Raw genomic sequence first — 9,140 nt, 5'->3', positions numbered from 1 at the left:
CCTTCAGGTGTGCGGCTATTGCCATCGGAGTTCGACGTTTTTGAAAAACTGGGGCCTACCATAGAAAGCCCGGTTCTTGACGCCCAAAGGTAACAGAACCACAGGATGACTTTTTTCACTTTGGGAATTTTGCGAAATCGCCACCTTACTTCAAGCGATTCATCAGCTCCAGGAAGTTCAAGGTGTCCAATTTTCTGAACGCACTGCTCGAAGATGATTAAATCAGTATGGACTGTTTGCATTATCAGTAAGAGGACCAGAATTGACCAGAACACAGAGTTGCACGGCTCGCATTTGCTCGGGAACCCAGCCGTCGGTCTTGGACTATTGGTCTGCTGTACTGTTTACAGACGAGCGTAGATTTGCTCTACGATCTCAAGATGAGCTTGAAAGAGTGTGGAGAAGGCGAAATGAAAGGAACGAAGCTTATAATCTTTCCCAGAGCCAACCTTTTCAACGTAGCTCAGTGATGGTGTTTGCAGTAATTTCAATGGAGAGTAGCACAGAGTTGGTTGTTGTTCGTGGATGAAATTTTGGAACATCATGTGTTGCCTATGTCGGTGAAATCAGCGACAATCCTATTTTGTTGCATGATAATAATGCCCGTCCACATGTCGCTCGCATAGTACCTTCAACAGCATAACATCAGGCTCTTAGCCTAGCCATCACGAACATTTATGGGATAACGTCAAAAGACGAATAAGAGCACGTCCATCGCTTCCTGATTCATTCCACGATCTTGAAATGTTTCTTCGTGAAGAATGGGCTAACCTCCAGCAAAGAAGAGGCTTCCAGGCTGGTAGAAAGTAAGCTGTGGCGACTTCGAGATGTAATTAAGGCAAGAGGAGGAAATATGCGATCTTGAAACGTTAATTAAAAATCTAAAAGAAAATTAAAACAAATTTTATGTCAGTCTTTTTTTTTGTTTTTCATTTTCCTTAGCAATTCCCTTTTTATTACTATTGTAGACAAAGATTGAATTATTAAACGATAAAAAACCTGAAACTTTGATTAATTTATAAATGTTCCAACAAATCCAGTTATATTACTAGGGGTGGAATTTTTTGCCTGTCAGCATATATATGTATACACTGGCAGGCAAAAATTCCACCCACTTGTAATATAGCTTGATTTGTATATATTTTTATATATTAATCAAAGTTTCACCTTTTCTAACTTATCTATAACTGAATCTTTTTCCAAAAAAGTTTAAAAAAATGTAAATTCCTAAAGAAAATGAAAAATAAAAAAATTAAATTAAAAACTTTAAAAAAAGACCGACAGATTTACATATTTAATAAAATAATAAAATAATAAAAAGAGAAGGTTTTCTCAATATTTTCGATCTTTTGCAACACTGTGTGGCGTAATGGTGGATTTGTTTAAGTTTGCGTTTTTGATGGTTCAGGTCGGTAGTGATGATCTGTTTTTCTGGACGTCGTTTTGTGCAGATCCTGCCCAGTGATGGACACCGAAGGGGTATCAGGGACGGGTTGAAAATCCCTTTCGGCCGAATAGAGTGGAGGGTGGTTTTCCTCGGTTTTCCTAGAATTTTCTCCAGCGTGTCGTCGCGTCTCCCTATCACCGGGGAAACGGCATGTGCGGTGCTCAGGGGGAAAAATAATAATCCTGTCCCGTGGGCCGGGCGGGGTGTCTGCCGACGAGGGTGGGGCCTAGCTCCCGCCGAGCGTCCGTGGGGGGGTGCATGAGCCGAGTGCACTTCCCTCTTCACTAACCCACTAAAAAATAGTGAGAGGGAGCGAGAAAGAGCGAGGCGGTGCGGGACGGGTCCGATGAGGGCCGTTCCCCGTTAGAGAGAGACAGACGGCAAGACGAGAAAAAAAACGACTGCGTACAAAAAAAAGCGAGGAGGGTACCAAGATGGCAGCACATGCACTGCATTGGAAGGTTGTTGACCAGTCTGTCGAAGGATGTGCTCCGGGTAGGAAAGTGGTGGTTCGTGCTGTCAGCTTGAAGGGTGCTCCAACAAATCGGTGAATAAATATAATATACTATCATACGTACATGTATATCCAACATACATATTTACCTGTACTATGCACAATAATTAATGTATATTCAATTTTTTCAATAAAAACTAAAATTTCGCAGAAAAAGATAATATATCATAAATTGACCATATATAGTTGTGATATCAATAATATAGGATATTTAATTTTTTTTTCAAAACAAAATATCCAAGAGATAAATTAATAATGTCAACTATTTAAACATCGTTTTTAAAAAACAATCCTTACATTAACAAAACAGAAATTTTTATTTATATATAAAAACAATCATACGAATGACAATAATAAACTAATATAAACGAATATAGCCAGCGTTAGTTTATGGTTTCTGCTTGAAAAATATGGAAACAGAAAAACCCTGGGCTTTGGTTTTCGCGTGCTTGAAAATTAGAAATAGTGTAGAAAGCGATTTTTTAAGTCTTCAACGGGCAGCTTCGCAGGCAGGCCTTTTCAGTTGGAAATCTTTGATATTGATCGAGTCTCGCCATGACCTGACCTTTGTTCTTGTGCCATTACTGCTCCCGACAAGAATCTCACTCACTCTGTCCTAACTCATTCCCTTATAGAATATATAATAATCAGTGTCTGGTGTCTTTATTGCATGTTCATTCATAACTCTCTGTTGTTTGTCCGTCCTGTTTACAAACATGTGATTTTTCCCCTTAACTGAGGTGAAAATTTCCAAAAAAAAAGTTTGATCCTACACAGCATACAAGGGTTGGGCGCTGTGTGTGATTTTTTTAAAGAAAAAAATTTAATTGTTTAACTATTGCAATCACATCCCCCTTGAATAACTTCATTTAATGGACGTGATTTTTTTTTTATTTTTTTTTTTAAACATTCATGAATTCATTTATAGAGGAGGAGATTGGACGGGGCGAGGCCGGTAAAGGGGGGTACCGACCGTTTTGGGAAAACTAGTTTGGCCCGTTTAGAGATTAGAATTTGCATAGGGAATAGTGTAAATACCGGTTGAATTGAACTACCTTACGAATTTCAATAAACCTAACAGGTAACTTTACGAATTTGCTTGGCTATTTTCAAAACTCGGCCTGTTTTTTGTCTTTTTCCCCAGTGGAAAACATGAAATATGTTTAAACGTCCTGTCAAAAAACCATGCCTGACTAGTGTTATGACGTTTTATATATTAAATTTATGATATTCTTCATTTCAAGGTGGAAATATTATTTTTAAAAAAACATTTCCTTTGTCAGACTGTCATTATTGATTAATTACAGATTTAGATTAAACATTTGCTTGAGTCGTTGGAAAAATTTGGTTGTTAAAAGTGTCTTTTTCTGACTGAAGTTAGAGCGAGGAAAATGGAAACGGCCTTCCACCCCTAAAGTGATATTAATTTAATAAAACCAATTTTGAATAATAAACGGCCTTTTCTTTCAGGCCAGGATGCGTTTTACGGCCCCCGGGGTTATTTCTGTTTCGTCGTGTAAACCGTGAAGATGGCGCGTTCCGTAACGTGGTTACGAAGGGATGTTTACGTTGAAACCACCAGTTTTACGAGTAGCTGAGTTGAGTTAAGCCAAGACGAAAACTTTTTTTTTTAAATTATTATTATGCCAAGTATGAGTGCGACTTTGTTCGTGTGTTTATAAGGTGGAATGCAAATAGAAAGAGGGCCGACGGTAGACGAGTCTAGGGAGCAAAAACATCCCCCATCCCTCCTGACCTTGGCTAGAAAGTGAAAACTCCAGACGGATCCCTTTTTTTTTACACACTACCCTTCTACCACCCCTATTAATTTATAAAACCGTTCTCCTTGCCTTGACTCGTCAACATAGTCGAGCCTTTACGAATATTTTCATCCTTTATTCAATCTGCCGAAATTTGAAACCGAAACTCAAGTCAATTTGGAGAATTTTCCATCAAAAACGGTTAGGGAGCAAATATTTCAAATCTAAACAGAATTTGAAAACAGCGAGGCTATCCGGATCCCTTAATACGTCCCGTAATAAAAATGATGAGATTTCCTTCAATTCTAGTTATACTCATTGAATTCCTTTTGAATCTTATTTTAACATTTTCTGACCTCACAAATGGCAAAATCTCTCCTAGGACTTCCAGAATCCTAACAATTTAGTTACCTCATAAAAGGCAAAAATTATCCAGAAATCTGGTTTTATCGATTTTACGCAAACCCCTCGCGTTGTATAATTAATAATTTCAATATTTGCACGCATAGATCAACGTCTGTAGGCGATCTCATTCAAATATCTATATTGGAAGATATCAAAATATCTCCTAGATAAAACGCGGAAGGAAAACAAGTTTATATCCAAACTGTGCAAGGAATAATTTCAAAACAATACATTAAAAAACATAATTTGAAATAATTATTATTTATTTGCTCATGTTTATTATACGGAGGGTTATCGAACATTGGGAGGGGGGGTCTGCTGTTGCATCTTTCCCGAGCTTTTTATTATTATTAAACTTCCTCAAGGTTCCATAGGAATAAATAATTGTTACTATAACTGTGCCTAATGGTAAATAAATCACATATATTTATTATATAAATACCTGGACATTACGTCTGGCCAGGGAAGATATTACTAATTAAAAGTAAGCAAATAATTGACTATTTAAATATATATGACGTAATTTAAACCATTTTGAAGCAAATTTATGCTCGATGTAACATTTTTTCATATTTTTACACATGAAAAAAATGAATAGAAATTACAAGACAAATGGAGGGCTTATCTCCCAATTAACTCAAGGAATATCGAGTACTCTATGGTAGCGAAAATGAACGTGTGGATGTAATTTATTAGCGTGAATTGGTGTTTGTTAATTGCGTTATTTATTCCCGAGGTAAAGAGAGGCTAGCTGTACGATAAAGAAAAGAGAGAGTTGGTTACTGTTACACCATAAAATATTGTAACTAGCTGGAGAACAGCAAGAGAAATTAATAGGTTTACAACGCGAGAAAGATAAGAAATAAAATGCAATGCTAAGAAAGAGCGATGAAAATGCAGTTTGCTAAAACTACAAAAACAAACAAAAACCAAGGCAAATCTTAAGCAAATGGCCGTTTGTATGTTGCCGATCTTCTTCCGTGTTATATGTTAAACCAAAAATCTGTGGATAATTTCTCCAATTCTACTCAATGAAAATGTCAATTGACAGTACATTTAATGTCGTTAGAAAAACTAATATCTCGTATGGTTAAATGTGGACAGTAAAATCTTCGATTCAAGATATTTTTTTGCAATTTGAAAAGGATTTAATTCAAAGCTGAAGAAGCTCGGTTTGAAGCAGTAGCGACTTCTTTTGAATTAAAAGGATTTTTCGCTGTTAACCCAGGATTCTTAGGCGTCCTTTCTTATCAAATAAGCTGTTACGTAACACAAATTAACGATAAATTAAGTTATAAAACAACTGTGAAATCTATTTCTAGTATTGAATAACTGCAATTCCTGAAGTGATAAGACATTTAGTCCGACTGTTCAAATAACGGTTGAGAGATCGGACTTTCAGACGGGAAAATCTAGAAAACGAGATAATTTATTTTCATTGTACAAAAGTCATATCACATGATAGAAAAAAGAAAAAAAAACAAGGGCTGAGTCTTTTTTTTCATATCACAGTGAGAATTTAAATTGACTGGAAGAATCTTATAAAAATGGCCGCCTTGCAACCTTGTTCTCCCATTTGATGTTTTTACTCTCTAGTTATTTCTTCTATTATTATATACATGTGTACTTTTTTATTTTTATTTTTGAATACAAACTACCGTGATAAAATGTTTTTTGTCCTACTGTGAAGGGTCTAGTCTGGAGGAAATGACGTGTTCAGTTGAAAATATTCGCCGTATAAATAGAAGTGAAGGCAAAAATACATCCTGGATAAGTTTTAAAAAAATCAAAGCCAATTATGATTCATCATTTTAAAAGAGGAGACCGCGATGGCCGAGTGGTTAGGTCGTCTGACTATTTGCCACATTTCCGATCTGGGTTCGAATCCCGGCACAGTCCAGGTTTTTTTAAATTGATAATAGTATGAAAGAAGTATTGTAAAGTTGTTTTGACCCTTCGTCGGCAACACTCAACGGGTAGGTCCTCCATCAGGAATTACTTTCCTTTTGGGACCGCAATGGCCGAGTGGTTAGGCCGTCTGACTATTTGCCACACTTGCGATCCTGGGTTCGAATCCCGGCACAGCCCATGTTTTTTTTAATTGATAATAGTATGAAAGAAATATTGTAAAGTGGTTTTGACCCCTCGTCGGCAACACCCAACGGGTAGGACGTTAAGTCCTCTTGTATGACAAGAATTGCTCTACTTCCTCGTCAAAAGTCCATTTTTAACGATGTTTTACGTGTTTCAACGTACCTTCTGTACTATCGTTTCAACTATCTGTCACAAACAAAGAAAAAATACCTTGTTTCTTGTTTACCTTCTTTACATAACAACACAGGAAAAAGATAATTCAATATTATATCATATATATTCAATAAGTATCGATTCCTTCGGCTGATTATTTATTAATTTGGCTTTGCAAGCAAAAGAGTCAAGCACGACGTACATTTTTTGCGTTTTAGAAAAACCAAACTCTTTCACCTGTCTCACAGCAGGTGAGCTTTATTAATTTTTCCCCTCAATGTAATCTTTTAAATTAAAAAAGGCCCATTCACGGTTTTTTAAGTATAATAACAAACAGTCTCTATAACCTGGTAACATTTTTATATTTTTTGTCTAAATAAATCATTTAGAACGTTGAGCTGAATTTATCTCTAATCGACTCCTGGATCCTTCTTGATATTAATGAACAAAAACAACCCCAAGACTTTTAAATACCCCTCTCCTCTAAAGGAGGATTATTATCGACGAATCTGCCAAGAAATAATTGATTCGTGGCTAAATTCTTTTCCGTGTCCCAGACGACGTCTGAGAAGAGTGCGACGAAATGTAGGAAGGGAGGATAATAAATAGCGAGCCCGAAGGGTGTTCGTCTGAGGGGTGGCCCACGTTGCCAGCCCTCGAGCCTTATGAATAATCGAATAGAAGGCGAGCCATTCCGTCCGACTGTCTGCACTTTTCAACTTTCATGGACAAAATATAAGACAGAAGAGAAAGTTTTGTTTCTTATAAAAAGAAGCTACAATAAGTAATAACTGTCGAGTAGCAATCTGACATAATACATACTAAACTTATTATGTGTAGGTAACTTTAGATGATTGAAATTACACATCGAAAAAGACAAAAACTTTTTCGATTATGTTCGGGTTTTAGCGTTTTTCTTTAAGTGTCATACTTAAGTGGATTAAGCTTAATTCTTCTATAACATAAAAAACATAGATCAGAGACAGTTCAGACTCGTGCGAATGTATACCAGACATTATCTGTGTCTTTTAAGAGCATAGTTTTATATACCTTATTTCTATTCTAGAATCGAAAGGACTGGTACAGGTCTCTAGTTAAGAAGAAAGGTTAAATGAGATGGAAATATTAAAGGGAGTCTATTTGCATCGTTCTAGCCAACCCGACCAACTGTCTTACTTCAAATCCTTTCTCCCTACGTTCACTCTTCACTTTTTGGACTTTTCTTAGAATGTTTACACAGATTTCTTGAAGAGAAGGAGACGCAACAAAGAGTCCTAATTACATGTTAGGAGGTTTGTTGCTAGTTTTCCGTCTCGATTCCCAGTCTTGTTAGTAACCTTCTCACGACATATGCCGGTGGTTTGAATAAAAGGAGAGGAAGGAGAGAGGATAAAAACTAGTTTTGAATCGGTCCGATCAGTGCAGGTAAAGGACAAACCTGCGCCGTCTGCTATTTCCCAAGACGGGATATTGTTGTCGCGTTGGTAGTTTATCATTTACGAACTGTACCAGCTGAAAGAAGGGGTTGACAATATTTCTTAGACAAAATTGCATCACAAACATCCCACTCCGTCTCGGCCGGCTCATTATCTTTTTTCCAATGTTGCCCTATCGGAATCCGACAAGAGATAACGCTCTTTTACATTTTTCTGATTCTCACTGAAGACTAAAATCCAAACTTTTTTCTTTAAATAATGTCGATTTGTCCTGCGTTGATATTATATAGCATATATTTTTATTTCCTTCAATTTGATCGTCTTAACATATCTAATTTCTTAAGGAAAAAATGTTCGTACGATTTATAAAAAAGTTCATTTTCTGGGTATTTACGTAAAATACTGTTGAAATAACAGTATCTTGTCTCTACAGGGTGTTCCCTGAACATTCGTTCCCTCCGCTCGGTGTCCTGAAAAGGACGCAAGGATCTTTTAAGTCCACGCCTATCACGAAGGCCATCTCAAGCATGGGATCGTTTCTCAAGAAGGGAGGCGACGCGCTTCCTCCTACGGCGTGTTGTGCAATACCGTAGGATTTAAAAAGGCTCTTACCCGCTTGGCCCTTCTGCAGGGCTGGGTCCTCCAGATCAGAAAGCCGAGAAGGCAGCTATCGAAATCCCGAGTAGTGGCGCACCCCTACCGAAGGCACTTCGGACTGGCTCTGGTTTTCGATTTAACTGGAATACTGAACACCGCCTAGAGAAAAACTTCTCTAGACTACTCTCCAGGAGTCGCACCACATATCAACACGAATCCAAACCTATAGCAAGCAATGGGCTCGAGACCTGCTTGCACCCGTAGTTCAGTAATTCACGCATGCTATATCCGCGAAATGTGATTGATCGCACACCCGACAGTTAATTGTAGCAAGAATCTTAACTCGCCAAACTGAATTCTACTGGTAATGTTTGCCTGACACCCAAGTCTGCAGAAACCTGAAAAATCCTCTTGCTCCCAAGAGGAGGGGGAGGGGTTAGAATCTTAGGGAAGGAAGAGGACTGAAAATAAGGTTTTTTAAGTCCGGCTGTCCCCTGAACAGACGTCATTACTTTAGAAGGTTATCCAACATGTCATGTTAGCCCTGGAATCAGCATGGAGTCAGTTATTGGGTCCGTTTTCCTCAAGGGTTTATTGGATTACTCAACACCTTTCGGTATTGTGCCATCTTCGGTGAGGAACGTTGGGTGACTCGAGCGAGGAGTCAAATCACTTTACAACACTTCTTTCATAATATTCTCAATTAAAAAACAATAGGCTGTGCCGGAATTCGA

At 37.7% G+C, this 9,140-nt stretch overlaps 1 protein-coding gene across 3 annotated transcripts in view; it reads left to right on the top strand.

The window, feature by feature from the left end:
- The first annotated feature begins 1,781 nt into the window (after positions 1 to 1,781).
- The window catches only part of LOC106666678, a 34,187-nt gene continuing 26,828 nt past the window's right edge, over positions 1,782 to 9,140 (top strand). The window contains exon 1 of one of the 3 annotated variants that reach the window (XM_014394031.2): positions 1,782 to 1,994. The gene's annotated coding sequence lies outside the window, so the exon portion shown is untranslated. The remainder of the gene's footprint in view (positions 1,995 to 9,140) is intronic. The other 2 variants (XM_014394033.2, XM_024226263.1) reach the window with 2 other exon arrangements.

This window comes from Cimex lectularius, unplaced genomic scaffold (assembly GCF_000648675.2).
Source record: "Cimex lectularius strain Harlan isolate CLEC.00 unplaced genomic scaffold, Clec_2.1 scaffold117, whole genome shotgun sequence".
NCBI classification, from domain to species: Eukaryota; Metazoa; Arthropoda; class Insecta; order Hemiptera; family Cimicidae; genus Cimex; species Cimex lectularius.
Note: the sequence above shows the minus strand (reverse complement) of the source record. Positions and strands in the feature narration are given on the sequence as shown.